This window comes from Poromitra crassiceps (genome assembly GCF_964638095.1).
Source record: "Poromitra crassiceps genome assembly, chromosome: 17".
NCBI lineage: Eukaryota > Metazoa > Chordata > Actinopteri > Beryciformes > Melamphaidae > Poromitra > Poromitra crassiceps.
Window position 1 is genome coordinate 34,510,542 of NC_139635.1, and position 20,903 is coordinate 34,531,444.

Sequence of the window (20,903 nt, forward strand, 5' to 3'; positions counted from 1 at the left end):
AAATGTGCAGGGAATTTACATGCATTTACAGTCCCAGTTAAACAGGCATTAAATTAGATATGAGTTACAGTTTTATGGGAGGGGGGGGGGGTTCAGTTGAGTTTAGGAGGAGGTAGTGAGTTTGTGTGTGTGTGTGTGTGTGGGAGGGGGGGTTGTTGGTGAGGTCCTTGGCGGAAGGGGTTTCCAGGCCTTGTTGGTGAGGCTGATGGCGGTTGGGAAGAAGCTGGTCTTGTGGCGGGTGGTTCTGGTCTTGGCAGACCTCAGTCTCTTGCCGTGGGGGAGTGTCTTAAAGAGTTTGCGGCCAGGGTGGGAGGGGTCAGCCATGATCTTGCGAGACCGCTTCAGTGTCCTGGCTGCATGCAGGTCCTGGAGGGATGGCAGGTTGCATCCGATTATCTTCTCAGCGCAGCGGATGATGCGCTGAAGTCTGTTCATGTCTTTGAGAGTGGCAGCAGCATACCAGACGGTGATGGAGGAGGTGAAGATGGACTCAACGATGGAGGTGTAGAAGTGCACCATCATGGCCTTTGGCACTTTGAATTCGGTGGATTCACGGGGGAGAAGGAGAGAGGGGGAAGGCCCGGAAGCCGCTCCACCTGGTACTGGGAGCCGTGGGCGGGGTGGGGCTCCCCCCCCAGTCTCTTCAAAGCTGCCGTTCCTCCTCAAACCAAGAGCTCCCTTGAACCCAGTAACAATGACACAGAGGAGGAAGCACGGGAGGACGAGCGCGACGAACCCCATGAGAGTGACGAGGACCCGAGACAAGTGGAGTGCTTGCCAACAGACGAGGAACGAGACGAGCTGAGCACATCTGAGGTCCTGAGATCCGGGCGGTGGCAGACAGCGGTGTGATCGTCAGTGAAAGCCAGGGGAAAGCCGAGCAACCGCAGCAGAGGGGTAACGTTACGACGAGCCCCTCTCTCAAGTTAAGTGCTGTTGTTACCCCTGGCTCCTTCTTCCTCCCCCTGTATTTTAATTCATACGGCGTTGGCCAGATTTTAGTTATTTTAGTATTTTAATATTTGATACTGTAACGTTCCTGGTAACTCATGAGGCAGAGGCTTCTTGATGGTACAAGGTTCTTTATTCCCAGTTAGTTATATTACAACTCTCAGCGGTTGTCACGCTCATAGCTAGCAGCCTTCCCTTCTAGCAGTGTGTGGAGACTGACGCGCATGCTCAGTCCTCCCCGGAAGTATCCCCACAGCATAGTGTTCCCCAATACAACACTCCCACACATCAGTTCCTATCTGTAGTTGAGACACTACCAATGCTCACCCCTGTATGTGTACTGCTGATTCGCTACATACTCCCCGCCCAACAATAAGGTCAACGCCCACGTTGATAACACATCACACACCCCCTTGTACCAAACATCTTTTTTTAACAGCTTCTTTGTTTTTTTTCTTTCCAACCACATTTTATGTTGCACTCTCAGACTTTCCCACATCTCCTCCCCCACAATATCTCATGTCATGCACCTCCTTTACTTTCTGTTACAACATTTCAACATTTCAGCATCTCCAACCACCATCTCCTCTCTTTTTTTTTTTTTTTTAATAATACAACTCAAAGTTGTTGAATCGTCCTGGAGCCCTTGGCTCTCTCCGTGGCCGTGTTAGTCTCTGTGAATCTGCCTGCGGGGCTGATCCCACCTGCAGTGTCTCTGGGCTTTCACGTCCCTGAGTGGGGCCCGCCCGGTCATGGCCGGACGCCCCTCTCTGTGGAAACAGAGTCCTTCTTTCAGCCGGTCTAGGTGAAACCGCCGGGTGGCCGAGATCTGGGGGAAAGGTGCACCCCCCCCCCGGTATGGGGCCAACCTGTCTCGGTGGAGTACCTTCTTGCCACCAAGTGGCATCTGCACTCGGTACACCACCTCCCCCATTCTCTCCATGACCCTGCATGGGCCTGTCCAGTGACAGTCCAGTTTAGGGCTACGCCCTTTTTTTCTCCGGGGTGTGTACACCCAGACCAACTCCCCCCCCTGGAAATGGTTTCCCTTTGCCCTCACATCATAATTTCTTTTTTGTTTCATGCCTGCTTTCTCTAGCTGGTCCCGAGCGAAGTGGTGAGCGGACTCTAAGCGATCTTGTAGCCTCCTGGCGTACTCTCGCCCTGGGGGAGCGTCCAGTGCATCTGGTGGCTTGCCGAACGCCATTTCTGCTGGTGTCCGCAGTTCTCGACCTAACATGAGCAGAGCTGGTGTGCAGGAGGTGGACTCTTGTGTGGCAGATCTGTAGGCCATGAGGATGAGAGGCAGGTGCGTGTCCCAGTCCTTCTGGTGTTCCTCCGTGAGGATGGCCAACTGCTTTTTCAGCGTTCGATTGAATCTTTCTACAAGGCCATCGCTCTGGGGGTGCAATGCTGTGGTCCGTGTCTTTTTAATGTTCAGTTTCTCGCACATGGTGGCGAACACTCGTGACTCAAAGTTTCTCCCTTGGTCACTGTGTAGGGTCTCTGGTGCTCCGAACCTACTGAACATGCCGGTTACTACTGCGTCGACCACCGTCCCCGCCTCCTGGTCGGGTAGTGCGTACGCCTCTGGCCATTTTGTGAAATAGTCCATGGCGACCAGGACGTACTTATTTCCACTGTCTGAGCGGGGGAAAGGTCCCATCACGTCTACCGCTACCCTCTCCATGGGGGCTCCTGCTGCTAGCTGTTGGAGCGGGGCGCGAGACTGGTCTAACGGGCCTTTGTACGCTGCGCAGAGGTCGCAGCGTCGACAGAAGTCCTGTACGTCTCTCCCCATCCTCCCCCAATAAAAGCCTTGTCTGATGCGACGGAGGGTTTTGTTTACCCCAAAGTGCCCAGCCCCTACAGTTCCATGGCAGCTCCTGCACACCTCCTCCCTCAGCGTCGTCGGCACTACTTTCCGCCACTTATGCTCTCCTGTCGCTGGCTCCTTCCAGGACTTCATCAGCACTCCGTTACTCAATCTCAGGGTGTCGAACCCTGCCCACAGCCCTTTGGTTGTGTCGGTGGCCCCTGCCACCTCTTCCCAGGGCGGCTTCTGGCCCTCTTCTACCCATTGCAGTACTGGTGACAGCTCCCTGTCGTTTTCTTGGTGGCCCCTCCAATCCGCTGCCTCTGCCACCCGCAGCGTCTTGCACACTGGTCCATCCCCCGTGTGGTTAGGGCAGATCCTAGCTTCCTCTTGGAGCTATCTCTCTCTTCCTTCTCTCTTTTCGCAGTACGTACACCCTCTCTCTGCACAGGGTCGTCGTGACAGGGCGTCTGCGTTGACGTGGCGCGCCCCTGCCCTGTGTTCTATCGTGAAGTTGTAGTCTGCCATTTTCTCTAACCAGCGGCACACTTGTCCCTCCGGCTCTCGGAAGGACCATAGCCACTGCAGCGCCGAGTGGTCGGTCCGTATGGTGAACCGCGGCTGTCCCAGGAGGTAATATCTAAAGTGTCGTAGTGCTTCTACTACGGCGAGGAGCTCCCGGCGGGTGACGCAGTAGTTACGTTCTGCTTTATCGAAAGTCTTGCTGTAGTACGCCACCACCCGCTCCCCGTCCGGCCCCGCCTGGGACAGCACGGCCCCCATACCCCCGTTGCTGGCATCAGTGTCTAGTAGGAACGGCAGGGCGGGGTCTGGTGCTCTAAGCACCGGAGACTCGGTCAGCGCTTTCTTGAGGGCTTTGAAGGCTAGGTGGCATTCTGTCGTCCAGTGGAAGTCTGCGTTCTTCTCTTTTAGCCTGAACAGTGGTTCCGCTATTTTAGAAAACCCGTTTACGAATTTCCTGTAGTATGCGGCTAGCCCTACGAAGCTCTCGAGTTCGCCTTTGTTTCTGGGGGTGGGCCACTCCATGACCGCCTGAGTCTTCTCTTCCAGGGTGCGAATGCCCCCCGCGCCGATGCCATGCCCTAAGAACTCCACCCTCCTCTTTAGGAAGTGGCACTTGTCTGGGTGTAACTTTAGACCCGCCTCTGCTATCTTCTGCAGGACTTTTCGTAACGCCCCCACTGCTGCCTGGAACGTGCCCCGTGTGTCAAGATGTCATCTAAATACACGACGCATTCGGATCGGGGAATGTCTCCCAGCAGCTTCTCCATTAACCTCTCGAACGTTGCTGGTGCGTTGCACAGCCCGAAACTGAGTACTCAAAACTGCCACAGCCCCTTCTCTGTGCGGAAGGCGGTCTTTTGTTTGGCATCGTCGCGGAGGGGCACCTGCCAGTACCCGCTATGGAGGTCTAGGGATGAGAACCAGGATGACTCTCCCGCGGCGTCTAACAGTTCCTCGATGATGGGCATCGGGTATGCGTCTTTTTTCGTCACTTTGTTCAGCCCCCTATAGTCTACACAAAATCGCATTTTGGGGCTATTTTTCTTTCTCACCAGCACTACCCCTGACGCCCACGGGCTGTCTGATGGGTCAATGATCCCCGCCCGCAGCATGTTCTCTACAGCTTCGTTCGCTATCTCTCTCCTCGCTGCTGGGACCCGACGGGGATATGACCTGACGGGTCGCGCCCCCTCAGTGTCTATTTCGTGTTCCACCAGGTGGGTACAGCCTAGCTCATCATCTGACATGGCGAAAATGTCTTTATATTCCTCTAGTACCCTCCACAGTTCATCGCTCTGCTGGGTCTCTAACCCTTCGCTCTGGCGTTGGTGCAATCCCCTGAGCATCTCTAACCTCTCTCTCTCCCCCTCTGCCTGTTGCGCTGGCTGAGGGCAAGTGTTTGGAGGTGGGCTAGGGGCGGGGCTTTGTGGAGGGGCTTGGTCTGCTGGGTGGGGCTCATGCACTACGGTGACGCGATATACAGTGATGTTATTTACATTAGCTCTCTCCTCTGGAACGGTGGGAGGGTGGCCCATCTGGACTACTGGCCCCCCTGCAAATGTCAATGTGCTTTTTCCTAGGTCTACTGTGCATTTGTTTAGCGTCAAGTAGTCTTCCCCCAGGATGCAGGGTCCCGTCATTTCTACCACCCACACCGGAAAGTCCACTGTCTGTCCCCCCACTGTTATCATTACGTGTCCCCTCCCCCTCATTGGCATCAACTCACCGGATACTGTTCTTAGCAGTTGTGCTGCTGGCTGCTCCAGGCGCGTCCCCTCGGGCATCATGTTGACGTTCACCAGCGTTGCCGTACACCCCGTGTCCACCAGGGCGGCGCAGTATCTCCCCTGTAGGTAGACTGGAACATGGCAGCCGTTCATCGCGCGCGGCCCGCTCTGCATGTTGACAGCTCCGGCGATGTCGTCTACTTCGGGGCCCGGCGGAGCCCCACCTCCCCGTTGCTGTCGGTGGGCTCCTTCCTGCGATGACGTGGCTACGGGGACTGTGGCATCGTAGACCCGTCTCGCCCCATCTGGACGGGCCCTGTGCCGTTTCCCTGGTTCCACGCTCTCCGGCGGCAGTCTGCTTCCCGATGCCCGGGGCGTCCACATCCCCAGCAGATCATGTTCCCTCTGGCCCAGCTGTTGTTCCGCTGGGTGGGCTGCCGAGCGGGGTTGGGCTGCAGGGTCGCTCTGCGGAGCAGTTGTTCTGTCAGTTGTTGTACTGACTCGGACAGTTCTTTCACCCTGTCGCCTTGCTCTTTCACCGTGTTGCTTTGCTCTGCCAAGGCCGTCTTCCACGCTGGCTCTTCTTGTAACTGGCTCTCCGCTGCCATTCTCACCACTGGGGCGGCCTCCATTATGCCGCTGCTCTTGTCCCAGCCTTCTACTGTCTCTATCTCCAGTGCCAACCCCAGCGCTGCTCCCAATGTTTTCGGGTGTCCCAGCGTTACCTTCTGGCTTAGACTCCGTGGCTCGATGGCCTGGACAAAGTAGCTTAGGGCTAACCCATCCAGCGTCTCCGTCGGTAGCTGGCTGTATGCGCGCCGGCTGAGAGTCTCAATGTCCGTTGCCAGTGCACGTAGCGACTCACCCTGTCGTCTGCGTCTGTTACACAGTTCCGCAGCTACGATGGCCTGCTCCTCACATCGGCCGAAACGTCTCTGCAGCACCCCCATCACCACATCCAAGTCCTTTGTATCAGCTATTGCCGACACGCACGCCGTAGCCTCGCCCTCGAGGGCCATCACGAGGTAGCTGGCTCTCTCCCTTCTCGTCCAGCCATTGCAGCCTCTTCAAACTGCTTGCAGTATGCCTCCCACTCGCCTTTACCGTTGAATTTTGGCGGGGTGATTTCCTTTCTTCCTCGCCGCTCGCCGTCCTTTGTCGCCTCGACCCGTGTCCCGTCTTTGTCCTCGGGCCGTAGGCTAGCTCCGCTGGGCTGTGGCACAGCCTCCATGGCTACAGCGGCAATGTCAACCCGCTCGATCTTCACTCTCACCGGTCCCGGTTCTTCCGCTCCTTCTCCCGCCTCGCTAGCTTGCCTGCTAGCTCCCTTGAGCCGCGGGATAGCTTCCGTGGCTACGGTGATAGCTCTGTCTGGTTCGGATTTTATTTTCACCAACCCCAGGCTTTCTGCTGTTTTTTCCTCCTGGCTCTCTGTGGTAGCGGCTGCGTCTACCCAGACATCTTCCTCCTCGGACGGCTGGTAGCCCGCCCCGGCTCTTGCCTTTCCCGCCTCTCGATTGAGTCGTTTGCGCTCTTTCTTCAGGAACTTGTTAACCATTTCGCCGAATCTGGAGGCAATATTCACCGTTTAAACTTCTGACGCCAGTGTAACGTTCCTGGTAACTCATGAGGCAGAGGCTTCTTGATGGTACAAGGTTCTTTATTCCCAGTTAGTTATATTACAACTCTCAGCGGTTGTCACGCTCATAGCTAGCAGCCTTCCCTTCTAGCAGTGTGTGGAGACTGACGCGCATGCTCAGTCCTCCCTGGAAGTATCCCCACAGCATAGTGTTCCCCAATACAACACTCCCACACATCAGTTCCTATCTGTAGTTGAGACACTACCAATGCTCACCCCTGTATGTGTACTGCTGATTCGCTACAATACTTTCCCCTTGTTTTTATTGGGCCTTTTTATCCCCAGCCAGTTTTAATCGTCCCTTTAATCTCCGTTGTCCAAGCCACCAGGACTTTTATTGGGCCGTTTTTTAGCACAGCAACCCCTAATCTCAATCGAGTGTTTATGCATGTGTTTTTTAGCCTTTTTACCTACGGGTTCTTTTATCAAGAGTGCTGTGCTGCTTGACGTGTATTTTGCTGTGACGGTTGGCTGACGCTACGTTTTGGCCCCATTAAGGAAAGCCGGAGGAGACCAGGACCGGAGCCACCGGGAAGATTGGATTATTACTGGAACAGTGGACTTGGGGCTGGGCCAGGGAAAATCATCTTTTAATAACTTTTTGTCAAATAAACTCAACTTTTTACCTTGGGTTTTTAGTGGTTTTTAACTCTGCTCACTCCTGATTTTAAAGAACCTGTGCAGTTTTCTTCCTGTTTAATAAGAGTCCTAGCCTCTCTAACCTAGGTGGCGTTGTCGGCAACATTTGAACTATTAAGCAGATTTTAATGTGGTAAAGTGGCCACGTTACATACAGACCGAAGAAGTAGGGAGAGAGGACATCGCCCTGGGCAGCGCCGGTGCTGATGGACCGAAAGTCAGCGATGTGCTTACCCAGCCTCACGTGCTGCTTCCTGTCAGTCAGGAAGTCTGTGGTCCATCTGCAGATGGGGTCGGGCATACCCAGCTGGAAGAGTTTCTCCTGTAGCAGGGCTGGGAGGATCGTGTCAAATGCCGAGCTATGAACAGGATCCTGGCATAGGTTCCTGCATTGTCCAGGTGTGTGAGGATGTGGTGGAGGGCCATGTTTATTGCATCTTCTACAGACCTGTTGGCTCTGTAGGCAAACTGTAGGGGGTCCAGGAGTGGGTCTGTGATGGATTTGAGGTAGGACAGGACAAGGCGCTCAAAGGACTTCATGACCACAGAGGTCAGGGCGATGGGTCTGTAGTCTTTAAGTGCCGAGGGCCTTGCCTTTTTTGGGAGGGGGATTATGGTTGAGGTTTTGTAGCATGCTGGTACGTGGCAGGTCTCCAGTGAGGAGTTAAAAATGTCTGTGAATACTGGAGCCAGCTGGTCAGCACAGTGCTTCAGGGTAGAGAGTGATACGGCGTCAGGGCCAGCCGGTTTCCTAGTCTTTAGCCTTTTAGGCTCATTTCCACCACATATAACAGCACAGTTATATGTATATCTACTCGATCTGGAATTACTCGGCTCTACTTGATATAGACTCTGTTTCCATAGCAAGTTTACTTGCCTCCGCCCACACCTGGTCGTCATAGTGACTACATATCTGCCCTCCGCCCAAGTATGCTATAAGTAAAATTAAATCCATACACGGAACTTTTAAACTGATTATGAAATACTGGTGCCTCTAAATGACCTACAGTGTACATGGGCAAATGTGACAATCGGCTAGGAGAATGGATATCACTTTGTTGTTACTCAAACTCACATGCATGCACTGCGCGGGGACGGCAGAGGCGCTACGGGGAGAACCCCAGCGGCAACTCAACAGGCAAGACCGCAGCTTCACCTGCGGCCTAACGGAGCCAACTACAAAGGGCTTCCCGAGGAGCGGACTTTTTTCTCTCTCAAAACAATTGAAAACCACCATGTTAAAGCTGAGCAAGGAGATCGATTTTATTTCACCAGAGCCGAAGGCAGCAACACAAAAGAAATAACTTCTGGAAATAACAGAAGAGAAGGTAAGCCCCACTAAACTGGTATCCAGCATTGACAGTAGATGCCTACAGTAACCACGATTCTGCCTGACCAATCAGTCATCTGCAGTGTTTTCACGTCACCGTATGGTACCGGGTCCACAGCCCTAGAACCTCAACAAAGCAGGGACCAAAAGCAGCACGACTCAACCCGGGCTGTCCACGTTTTTGATTGGTGGAATGAAACAAACAGAACAGGTGGGAGGGGGAGAGGACTTGGTAGGGGGGGGCAGGGGCGCTGCCAGGGATTTTGGGCCCCATGACAGGACATAGTGTCACTGATGCCGGCGTCCGAAGGGCGCCGGCTGAAAAATTTGGGCTGTTTGAAGCTGATTTAGAGGATAATATCGCATTTTAAATTATATTAGGATAACACTGTAGTGTTGTCATTATTCAGTCTTAACCATCAATATTTGCTCCTTTTCTCACTCTCATCCCTGTTGAATCATCATACTCTCTCTCTGCTCTGAATACACCAGAGGGAACAAAGAAACACTATCAACTAATGACTAGAAAGAATATTGATACACATGTGGAGTCCAACAGGAGAGTGTTTAGCATGAGACTGTTGTGATATCATTATTCAGTCTTAATATCATTATGTTCTCCTTTTCTCATTGGCTGTCATTTGTGGGCTGCTTTTCCTTTCATATAATGGTCATTATGTGGACAAATAAATTGTGTTGATCCTTCTTATTTTTTTATTATTATTATTAGTATTACAAATGCCCCACAGACCCACTGCAATTGTGCCAACTACCATGTCATTCAACACAATGCTGCTGTGTGTGTCTCACCTCCTTCATCAGTTATTAACGGCTTGCAAACAATTGTTTGCATTGATTAAATGTTCGCTAGACAGGAGGGAAATGTAAACACTCTGTGAAGTAAGCATATTTCACTAAGGTCTAACAGGGTAATTTCCAGTAGTTAAGAAAAGTTGAATAAATGTTCAGATGGCGCCGGACAGACTAGACCAGTGATACTCAACTGGCGGCCCGCGGGCCACATGCGGCCCGCGGGCGCCCCCTGTGTGGCCCGCGATGGAATTGCAAAAAAAAAAAAAAAAAAAGGGGGGGGGTTTTAGGGCCCCTGTCAGCTTCAAGGGCCCCTAGAATCGTCCTAGGTTTCCCCCCCCTATACGGCGCCCCTGGAAGGGGGTAGGATTAGGTGGAGGGGGGAGTAGTGAGGGGGGGTGGCGGCATCTGGTGGAGTTGAGGTGAGGATGTAATGTCATGTGTGTGCTGTCTATAGTATCTTTGACTGTCTGTCGATTCTCATGTAAACCTGTATATCCATTAATGACTGTACGGAGTGCATCTCTTGGCCAATATATATGTAATTACATTCATTGAAGACGACTTCCATGACTCCTGACTTGCTTTTTGACTTCAAGATGGCTCATTATTCTTTTTGGCTGTTAAATTCCAGTCTGCATCACTATCAGACAGGCATGTTGTTCATGCAAGAATGCAATGCAACGCATCAATACTGGAGAGAGCTGGGGCCCTATCTTCGTACAGGCGATATCCCCTATTAGCGCTTGCGCACCTGTTTGCACCTGTGCCTTAACGCAGGCAAGATAACAGTCCGCCTTGCGCATTTGTCCAGGTGGTATGCCGAGTTTTGCACCCCCGCCCAGCAGCAAAAAAAAGCATCCCCACCTCACGGGAGCATAATTGTAATGATTTATACAGAAATGTAACTGTTTAAAAATGATATAATTGTCTGGTAGACGTGACCTCCCTGATTTCTAAGTTAAAACAGCCTCGAAATATGTTGGGGATGCAATTCTCGGCGGGGATGTGGAAACGTTCATGACACGTGTCGCAGGCGCAAATTAGAACCGTGCCCAAATCATTTGTGCCCCAAAATGCCTGCGCAAATGGGATTTGGGTGGTCTTAACTATCAGAATTATTCACGGGTGTGTTATTCACGGGTGTGGCCAGGCAATGCTGGGCATTACATAAATCAAAACCAATCAGATTCCCGTCTCGCAATGGCTGTTTGCGCGAGGCATGCAATATGCGTAATTCTCTCCATGCGTAATAGAGTGTACTCAATCGTGCGAGGACAGAGAGAGATGGAGAGAGCTTATTGACAGATCATTTGTGGTGCCAACGACCCTCCGGGTTATGAAGGTAAATAGCCTATGTCCATTGTCCAACAAATTTCTCAATTGATTTCCCTCTTTGCGATGTGATAAAAGTTTCTCAGTGAGTTATAGTTGATTGCCTCACTGAATTATCTGCTAATACCCAATTTTAGCAGCATAATTTGATGTCCTGGCGTGGCAAGGCTGTGCGTAATGACATATCCAAAAGGAATTTTACTTTGCACTGCGCTGCGCAGCACAGAGATTATGGTACGCTCCAGTGCAGTGAGGTATTTAGCACGTAAGAGGTCCTTTTCAAAGCTCTTAGCGCAAAGTAATTCCGCGCTGCTGACGATAGGATAATGCCATCTATCCCCACATTTTAGCGCTGAAACGCCTGATTTGGCATGTGGCACGCCTATGCCCAGTACAATTATGCAGGCATGTGCTTGTGCCTGCCCCCAATTTGCATTGCGCACGGCGTTAAATGAGCGCAAACGCTAAATTAGCGCTTTTGGGGAGATAGGGCCCCTGGCCTTTTGCCTTCTTTTTTATGCCATAGAGATGAAGCCAAGTTTCTCCCTCCCTCTCTCCCCCTATAGTCCCATCATTAATTCCCAGCAACCCCCCCTCCTTCTGCATCTTTGTTGAATGAATGTTGTTGTTTGCTTTCTGATTTTACTTCTGTCTTGTCGTTATTTACTATACGTATTTTATATGTGTTGCCTTGTGCTGACCTGATGTACTGTTTGTATTGTTTTTTACCCTTGCTGCGGCCCCTTGGCCAGGTCACCATTGTAAATGAGAATTTGTTCTCAACGGTTTTTACCTGGTTAAATAAAGGTCAAATAAAAATAAATAAAAATAAAAAGACCCTGAAGCTTATTTATATGCTTCTCAGGTTTGTTGAAAGCATTTATTTTGCCTATTTTAAAACAGGCTGCTTGTTGTATCACATCATGGTGGCCTGCTGCCAGACTCACAGCCATTCCCAATTTCTTTGAAATGCTGAATACTAGAGATGCACATTACATTGATTGGCCTAATTGTGGCATTATAATTATATATTGTAATTTTTACTTAACATGGCCAGACGATGCATTTTGGCACATTCTGGAGTTAGGGTTATGTGAGTGGTTAAAAAATACATTAAGTGTCCTGATGAGGGCGCTATATTTTTTTTTAAACAGTTCTACCTTTGAAGGACCATGACAGCTGCACCACGGATCTGCTTTTGATGAAACTTGGAGGGATGATGCACCAGTGATTGGCCCAAGGCCTGCCTGCATCATTAGTGGGGGGTGGGGGGTGGGGGTTGAATATTTTTGTATTTGGAGGGTAACTCTAATAACACCATCAATTACTGTCCATCTTTTATGAAGAAAATTTTTTACAAATTGAAATGATCAGTCTTACTTCTATGGCTCCTTTTACAAAGTCAAATACGAAGTGCATGAAGATGGAACTCCTGGCTATAGTGATGATGACATTTAGAGATTGGCTTCTATGTGAATGTGAACTAAGTTGCATCCTCCCTCTGTCGGAAGATCATACGTGTCACTTACCCTGCGGAAATGTCCCCACCACTTTTTAAAATGGGTATTTTGTCAATTGCTTCTGCTGCACAGGCAGAGGTGTGAGTTTCATGTCACACTGTGTGCACGTGTTAAACGGTGCAAGCGTTTATCGAAAATGCCTCGCCTCATGGGTGAAGTTAGACCACATTGTTGACTCATTCTATAGGTGACAACTTCTATGTCCCCACCACTGTTCAACACAAAGTGACATCTTTAGGGGAAGATGGATTATTATGTCTCTTGTGTCTTTCTAAAAGCTGCTCATGCCTCCTTTCAGTCAGAGAGTTTATAGATGCAGAGAAGCCTCAGAGGCTATTAGCCTGTCCAGTGTGTCTGTGTCTGTGAACGGCTCCGGTTTTAATCCAAGCTGGGTGGGGGTCCTGCCACTGGATATACTGTGTAGACCACTACTCCTTTTAAATAATCTGGCAGAGTTGGATCCTTAAGCACCTCCTCAAACTCATTCACATGCAGCAACTGTGAAGGTGGAGACACCAAAGCACAGTAGGTAGATTAACAGAAGAAATGCAGACGTGGAAAAGTGAAGAAATGTTGGTGGCATTCCTACATCAACTGGAGCAAAAATAATTGTTCTTCAGCTGCATGGTTCTTAGATCTGTGGATTGCAGATTTGGAAAGATTGTGATAAACTAATATCATAAGTAGTCATATCATAAGTAATATCAAAATAAGATGACGTTTAAACAATTCATTCTCAAGAAAAACTGTTAAATGGAAAATTGAAGAAAAAAAATCTAGGCCCAATGCCAAAATGCCAACAATTAAAAACAGGCTTACGAAAAAATAAGAATAAATGAGATTGCAAATTACATGAGAATAAAAGTTACCTATCTTTTTAAAAACATGTATGCAAAAATGTTTTTCAAGAGCTGTTGGACACTGATTTTGCTAGGCTAAATCCCACAGGCGGGACGTTTCAAAGCCAGGGGTACCTCCAATGTGTTTGGGTCTGATGAGGAGGAAGTAGAGGAGGAGACAGAAGAGGAAGACAGGTGTGAAGACAATAAGACATCCAGAATGATCAGCATCACTCCCAGCAGAGACATGGGCCCATAAAGCAGCCTCTGTGCCTGACTAGAGGCATACACAGGTCTGGGTCAATCATTTAAACATGGACTGCATCTTGATCTGCTCAAGCTTTGATTTATATGGATGGGTATTTGGGTTATTCATTTTACCCAGCCAGTCCAGGGATTCAAACTGATGTCCTCCCAGTCACACGCCAGCTTCTCTAACCATTAAGTTCCTCTTTCCTGCCTTTCTGAAGCATGGTTGAAGTAAGTTTCCCCCAAAGCATGATATTGTAATCAAAGATGGAAAGCAACTGTCATGTATTTACTGGAGTAGACTGAGGATGGAGACCGGGTAATGGTGCAGCACTACCAGGCCCGGTTCTACGGGGGTGCAAAAGCACGCACTGCACCCTTATTTTAATTGTCTGCATGCTCAGTTGATTTTTTTTTTTTTTTTTTTTTTTAATAAATGCTGCAGCTGCACACTTACTGTTTAAACTTGAATTATAATTGTTGTTTTTCTTTGTTCTTTGATGTGAATTTATGGCTTTTTGGCACCTATATGTAACCTTTTAAGGTTGAGATAATTGTATTATCATTATATGGTCCAAATATTTCAGTAAAGCACTTGAAACACTTGAAATATTCTTGCTTGGGTGGTATCATTCTACTTGAAATGATGGTAAAATGCATTATTTTTAGTAAAATAACATGCCTTCGGCCGGGCATCTGCACCCCTTCCTATCTAGGATGCATCCCTAGTCATCTTGTTCTGGAACCGGCCCTGAGCACTACACATTTATTATGTACTACTTGTATTACTTGAGAAAAGCGAATAAAACGAAGTTGAGAAAGAAAAGGATATTCTGCTATTGCAGCACATAGTCCTTCAGCCTATAGCTGGTAGCTTGGTTGTGCGCCCAGACCTGGTCTGAGTCTCCAGCTGCAAGGGCTCTTGGTCAATGTCTATGTTATGTTCATTGCAGAGGAGGTTTTTCCAGTGAGGCATAGGAGGATGGTCCTCCTCCATTAGATTGGGGATTTTATATAAAAAAAAATATAATTTATTTTCTTTTTTTTTTTATATTTTTCATTTTTCATTTTTCATTTTTTTTTATAATAAAATATCAATCAAATGTGTTTTTTCTTATGTGCAGACGCTCATTTTTTCATTCATTATATTCTTATATGCTTAAAATGCTTCAACAACAGTGACCTGAACTGAACTGAACTGAGCTCCATGCAGAGAGTCACTCTGGCCCTGCTCCCAGCGTGCGGTAGGCAGATAAAAAAACATTCGCCCTGTGGGTGTTTATTTATTTGGTAATTTATCTAATGAAAAATATGATTGGTTGAAAAACACTTGCAATTCACAGAGAACACGTGAGAGTGATGTGTTTTCCAACCAATCAGATTGAGCTGGAAGTGATTACGCCCTTAGCCCGGTGAAACCAGGTGAAATCTAATTGGTTGTTGGTTGGATAGATTGCTGACATTGATTGACATTGTATTGTCCACTCACTGCCTGGTCTCTGACGCTGAATGAAGTAGGAAGTGAAATCCAATGCCTGTGATGACCTGACAGGAAGGATTTACGACTTTTACTGAGACAGTAGCAGCATATCATATTTCCCTCTTATTTTTATTTACTTTTTTATCAATCAGTAAGTGTTCACAAGCGAGACAGTCGTTGCATTGGATTACCACCCAAAACGAGTTTCGAGTTGCGTGAGACTTGAGCTGCGCCATACTGGGCTTTTTGCAATGTCAGAAAACTGGAATATTTGCAACGTCTCAACTGCAGCGTTTCCACTACAGACAGCATGGATATTCAAGTAAGTCAATTGATTTCAAGTTATCCGAGCCTTCTATTAAATTCGGCGTGGAAATGGTTCACCGAGCAGCGCTATTTTTGACGTATTGAAGTTTCATCCTGTAATTTTTTATACTAAAACCCGCAACCTTAAATTCACACATTTTTTAACTGAATTTGGCCTGTAAATCGATGGCTGACAGCGAGCTCAATTTTAAAGCTTGAATGGTGATCTTTATACCATATATGAAAGTAGAAGAAATAAGAAATCGATTGGGACGAAGCATGTCAACCTAGGATGTCGGGAAGGGGGGGTAAATAATGCTCCAAAGTTGATGAATTGGAATGTAACTAAACGAGTATGTTGATGCAGCAGCACTGTGCAGGGGAAAACACACTCTCGTTCCAGATGCAATAAAATGTAATTTAACACTATTTGACAACAGTTTCGGCCATAGACTTTGTCAAGTATCATACAAACAGTGCAAGACAGCCATCATAAAGACAGGTGGGCTGATTGAATGGACAACACCTGTCTTGTGAAAGCACACCTGAGTGTGATTACAATGACATCATAGGATCAGTCATGCAGTAATAGGCTACATTTTCGGTACTGACGCAGATTAATCAAAACATTGATGTCACAGGTAGGCTGTATACCATAATATATCATGAATCTAGGTGAATAAATAGATTTATATAAATAGTAATCACAGCCTAATGCATAGAGATAAATCCTGAAACCTTCTCGCAACAGTTCTAGCCTAAGCCAGTGGTTTTCAAAGTGGGGTCCCCAGCAAAAAGGGGGGATAATCTATTTTCACTATAATTCCATGCCATCCATAAGTAACACAATCTAAGATAGTGTAGAAGTGAGTAACTAGGCTAATTATAACATAACAGCACAAATAATTGACAAAAATCTCGAAATAAATATACAGTATTTACTCTGAGAAATGAAATAATGAGAAAAGGAACAATTATTGATGGTTAAAACTGAATAATGACATCACAACAGTCTAATCCTAATGCTAATTTAAAATGAGATTTGGGCGTTTTGGGCAAAAGAGAAAAAAAAAACGCCCAAATTTTTTCACAAATTTTTTACCTCCCCTGTTACCAATCTCACCAGCCGCCACTGGTATGTATGTATGTATGTATGTACTGTATGTACAGTATGTATGTATGTACGTATGTACGTACATATGTACGTATGTACATATGTACGTATGTATGTATGTATGTATGTATGTATGGAGTATGTATGTATGTACTGTATGTACAGTATGTATGTATGTACGTATGTACGTACATATGTACGTATGTCACTGATTCTTGAGAGTCGGGACAAAACATGTCCTACATAGAAAAGTCTAATTTATATTAAAAATCCAGAAATTCATCATGATTTACATACTTACAAAGTTAAATCTAAAGGAACTGTGTATACCTATGTTATTTTTTTAGCACAAATTTGTATCTTTTTTTAGGTAATTTGTTTAAATGTATGGTCTGTGGTTAGAAGATCCATGTTATTGTACTTGTCCTCAGCAAGAGGTCACAATATTGACCAGCCCAAGAAAACTACAAAAAACTCTATAATTGTGAATACATATATATAAAATAAAAAAGAAGGGTTATACATATATAAAACAATGCATGAAATGAATGTCAAACAATATTTTCCGTAAAAATCTCCCTATCAAAGTTGTGTCCTCAGTTTCTGTCAACTCCGTCAGACTTTTTCGTAAACCTTATTAAATCAGGAAATAGCATGGTCAGCTATATCCCTGAGGACCCCTTTTCATCTCCCCACCTGTGCTGAATACAACACTACCACACATGCTCTGGTAAGTTTTACATTTTTTGATATTTTAGACAAACAATGTCAATATTCCTATGGTCACAGCTGGACCATGTCAACACCATCTCTCCGTTATGATACGGTTTTTTTTAACCATAGTGGATTGAATTTAAAGTCCCTGGAAACCAGAAATATTTCTTTATTATTTAGCATTTTGAGTTCATCACATCACAGGATCCTATGTTAATAAGCCACCAGCCGAATTTGAACGATGATGAACGTCGCAAAGTATATAAATTTAGGTTTGACAGCCATGGCAAAACTCATGAGATTTCATTATTTTTTAGAGTGTACTTTCTCCCGCGGACTGTGTGGGCGTGTCCTCCTGTCTACAGCAGGGAAATTTCTGTCTCTCGGAGAGCGCGAGAGAGAGGGGGGGAGGGAAACGGAGAAAGAAAGAAAGAGAGATGAGTGCACACCCCGTGTGTGTGTGTGTGTGTGTGTGTGTGTGTGTGTGTGTGTGTGTGTGTGTGTGTGTGTGTGTGTGTGTGTGTGTGTGTTCGCGCGTTGCTCCGCGGCTCTGAGAGGAAGAGATCTCTGTCCGTTCTTTGCCCCCACAGCGTGTCTGTCTCCCACTCTGTGTGCTCTCTCTCTCTCTCTCTCTCTCTCTCCCTCTCTCTCTCTCTCTCTCTCTCTCTCGGGACTAGTGAGAGAGAGAGAGAGAGAGAGAGAGAACAGCATAGCGCTCGACACAGCCTGGTGACGCGAAGTTACTCACACACACACACACACACACACACACACACACAGTAGGGCGAGTTGCGCGCGTGTACAAAGGTTATATAGAGCTTATGACGTCATAAGCTCCTGCATTTTAGCACCTCACGCACTGCTCTCTTCAATGAGGAAGTACTTTGTAGAATCTTGTAGAAAAGTGTCGATTTTAAGGCTTTGGGTTGAAAGTTATGTATAATAATTTCTGAGGCAGACAGTTACTAACATAAGACCCTAAATAACATAGAACGTTTTTGTGGATTTTGGTTTCCAGGGACTTTAAGCATTTTAGTGAGGTTATTGAGACAGCTAGCAACTGATGAAAAACCAGCTTGCTGCTGTGTACGATACATGTTTTGGAGGGAAAATACCTGCCCTTACGTCAACTCAGTCAGACATCAACTATGTCAGGTTCTACGTCTGACAGAGTTGACGTGTAAGCTGATGGAGTTGACAAATCCACCTATAACCTCTTATGTGCTAATATAATATTATTTGTGAACATAGTAAAGGATTAAAATGTTATTTCAGGGTTTTATTTACACATAAATGTACATTATATAGCATGTATTACATTATTTAACCATACTGTATAACCTACACTTCTGACTTGTAGAGCATGGGTAGGCTGTGGTCTGCTTATTATTGTGTAACTTTCCAAGCACTTATAATAAAAAAGCCAGTGTGTAGATTTTTGCAACTACTGGTTGTGAAACTGAATATTACATTGAATGGTGGCCTCTGTAGAGGGACCCACTTCTATGGGCTAACTCTAATGTCAGGAAAATGCAACATTTCTTATTTTCATGGAATTATACTGGAACATGCTTATGAATATTAGCCTATATTCAATTTCTGCTAAATCCATTACGTTTATTTTCATCACTAGATGTCACCAACTGCACCTTTAAGATGTTACATCAATCAATCAATCAATCAATCAATCAATCAATGAATCGTGTCAAGTAAATTGAAATCTGATTCCATAGTCTTATTCTAATACATTTTTCATTCCTTCAATTTGTATTGTAGGAAAGCATGGCCAGACAGAAATTGTCAGTTGAGGAGCAAAGGAGAAGAAATAGAGAGTACCAACGAAAGAGAAGAGAAAAATTAAACGGTGACCCAGAGAGCAAACATGACATGCAAGAGAAGGAAAGACAAGGTGAAAGAAGAGAAGAAAAAAAAAGGAAGAAGAAGGAAGAAGGCGGAAAAAAACTACGAATGCTGGTGTTGTGAAGTCAAACAAACTGGATGACAGTTTTCAATTAGTTTGGAAGATACACTTCTCATGCAACCTCTCAAACAGGTTCCCTCAACATGACAAATACACCAGGTCATTGCACATGAGAACAGGATCCACCACAGACAACTATCCTGCTTTTGCAGCGAGATGTTGGTTTGCCAGTGCTTCAGCTCAGCTACCTTCTATTTCCATGGCTAGCCAGAGGAACAGCAAAGTGATACAAGCACGGCAAGGAAGAAAATACCTTTGGCCATGTTGATGGAGGATAGGCCTGCACGATATGAGGAAAATCTGCGATGTGCGATAACATTGTTCAATATAGCAATGACGATACGACTTGCGATAAATAAACAAATATTAAAGTAGGCCGCATATTAGCTATACAGTTCCTATGTCTTTCTGCTTTAATAATGCTAACATAGACTCCAAACATAGCCTGTGCCCACTGAATAAAGAAATTAAATACACACTGACTCTAACTGAAACTACACACAGCGTGTTTGGGCTTTGGCAGAGGGGCAGAGCGCACTGTTGCAAGGGAAAGGTGTACGCTGGATTTACAACTCAAGACAAAATGATCAGATGCTGAGTGGGAATGCATGGCGCATGTAAATAAAACCACTTTTGTTATTCATTGCATTTCAGGCAGTCTTTGCGATGTGTTTATTGTGCATGTTCATATTGCGATGACGATAAAAATACGATTAATTGTGCAGCCCTAATGGAGGAGCTGGAAAGATACGGAAGGGGAGATGGAGATGGAAGATGTGGAGGAGGAGTTGGATAAGGAGCCTCAGAAAGGTCCTGAGCATCAAGACGTGAAAGTGTTGTTTCTGCATCCCCATGGTCCAACAGCAAAGGTTCGACCTAAGCTTGGCAGGAAGGATGTCTGTTTCTGCCCAGTTGAAGACATCATAGTGAAACTAATGCATCACCAGTCCGATCACGAACACAAGAGATCTACAGCATAGCCCCTGATGTGATGGACTTCATAGAGCGTGAGGATGTCCGACGCCTGTTGCTCAAGGCATGAGTGCAGGTTAGACAAAATGAAATCTTAAATAAGCTAATTGACACACACCCACTCTCTCTCACCCCCCATACACACACACCCCTCCCCCACCCACACATGCATGCCACTTTAAAAAATAAAAATCACAATGAAGACCAAGCAAATGAACAACTGACAGTATTGATTTGTAATCTGTCTGACACTTTTCATTTATCTTTCCAGTTAGTCACAGGACCCACACCAGAAAGGCACCAGAGGACCCACACAGGCTAAGAGGTGGAGCCGGAGGATGTGGAGGAGAGGAGAGGAAGCCAAGAGGAGAGGAAGAGTAGAGGAGGAAGTGGAGGAGGAGGGGAGAGGAACACAGGAGGAGAGGAAGAGGAGAAGAGGTGGAGGAGAAGGAGGAGGTGGTAGAGAGGTAGATGAACACAGGGGGAGAGGAGGGAAAGGAGATCATTGTTCTTTTGATAGTTGGAAAGCAGGTAGCCTTCATCAGCGTTCCACAACACCTGCTGAAACACGTACGTTGTGGCTGTGCTGTACTCAACCTATTAAACGCATAAAGGACATTCTAGAGTGCTGGCCTTTTCTCCATTTTATGTTTCTACCTTGGCCCTGCACCTTGATTTACTTTCTTTTGGAGTGTGCTCGCTACTGCTGTTTTTTGACATTTATAATAGTTGGAAATGGTGTAATTTACTTATTCTTATGTTTATTATAATTACATTTTTGTTCAAGTTCTTCATTTATTGTCACCTCTATCTGTTTAAAAACCCATTTGTTCGTTAATTAGTAATGCACACACCTTTTTTGTCAACACCGTCAGTTTTTCGTCAACACCGTCAGTTCAATCATGAGAGACTCTTAATATAATTTTAACAAACTTTATTGAATCAGAATAGTATGG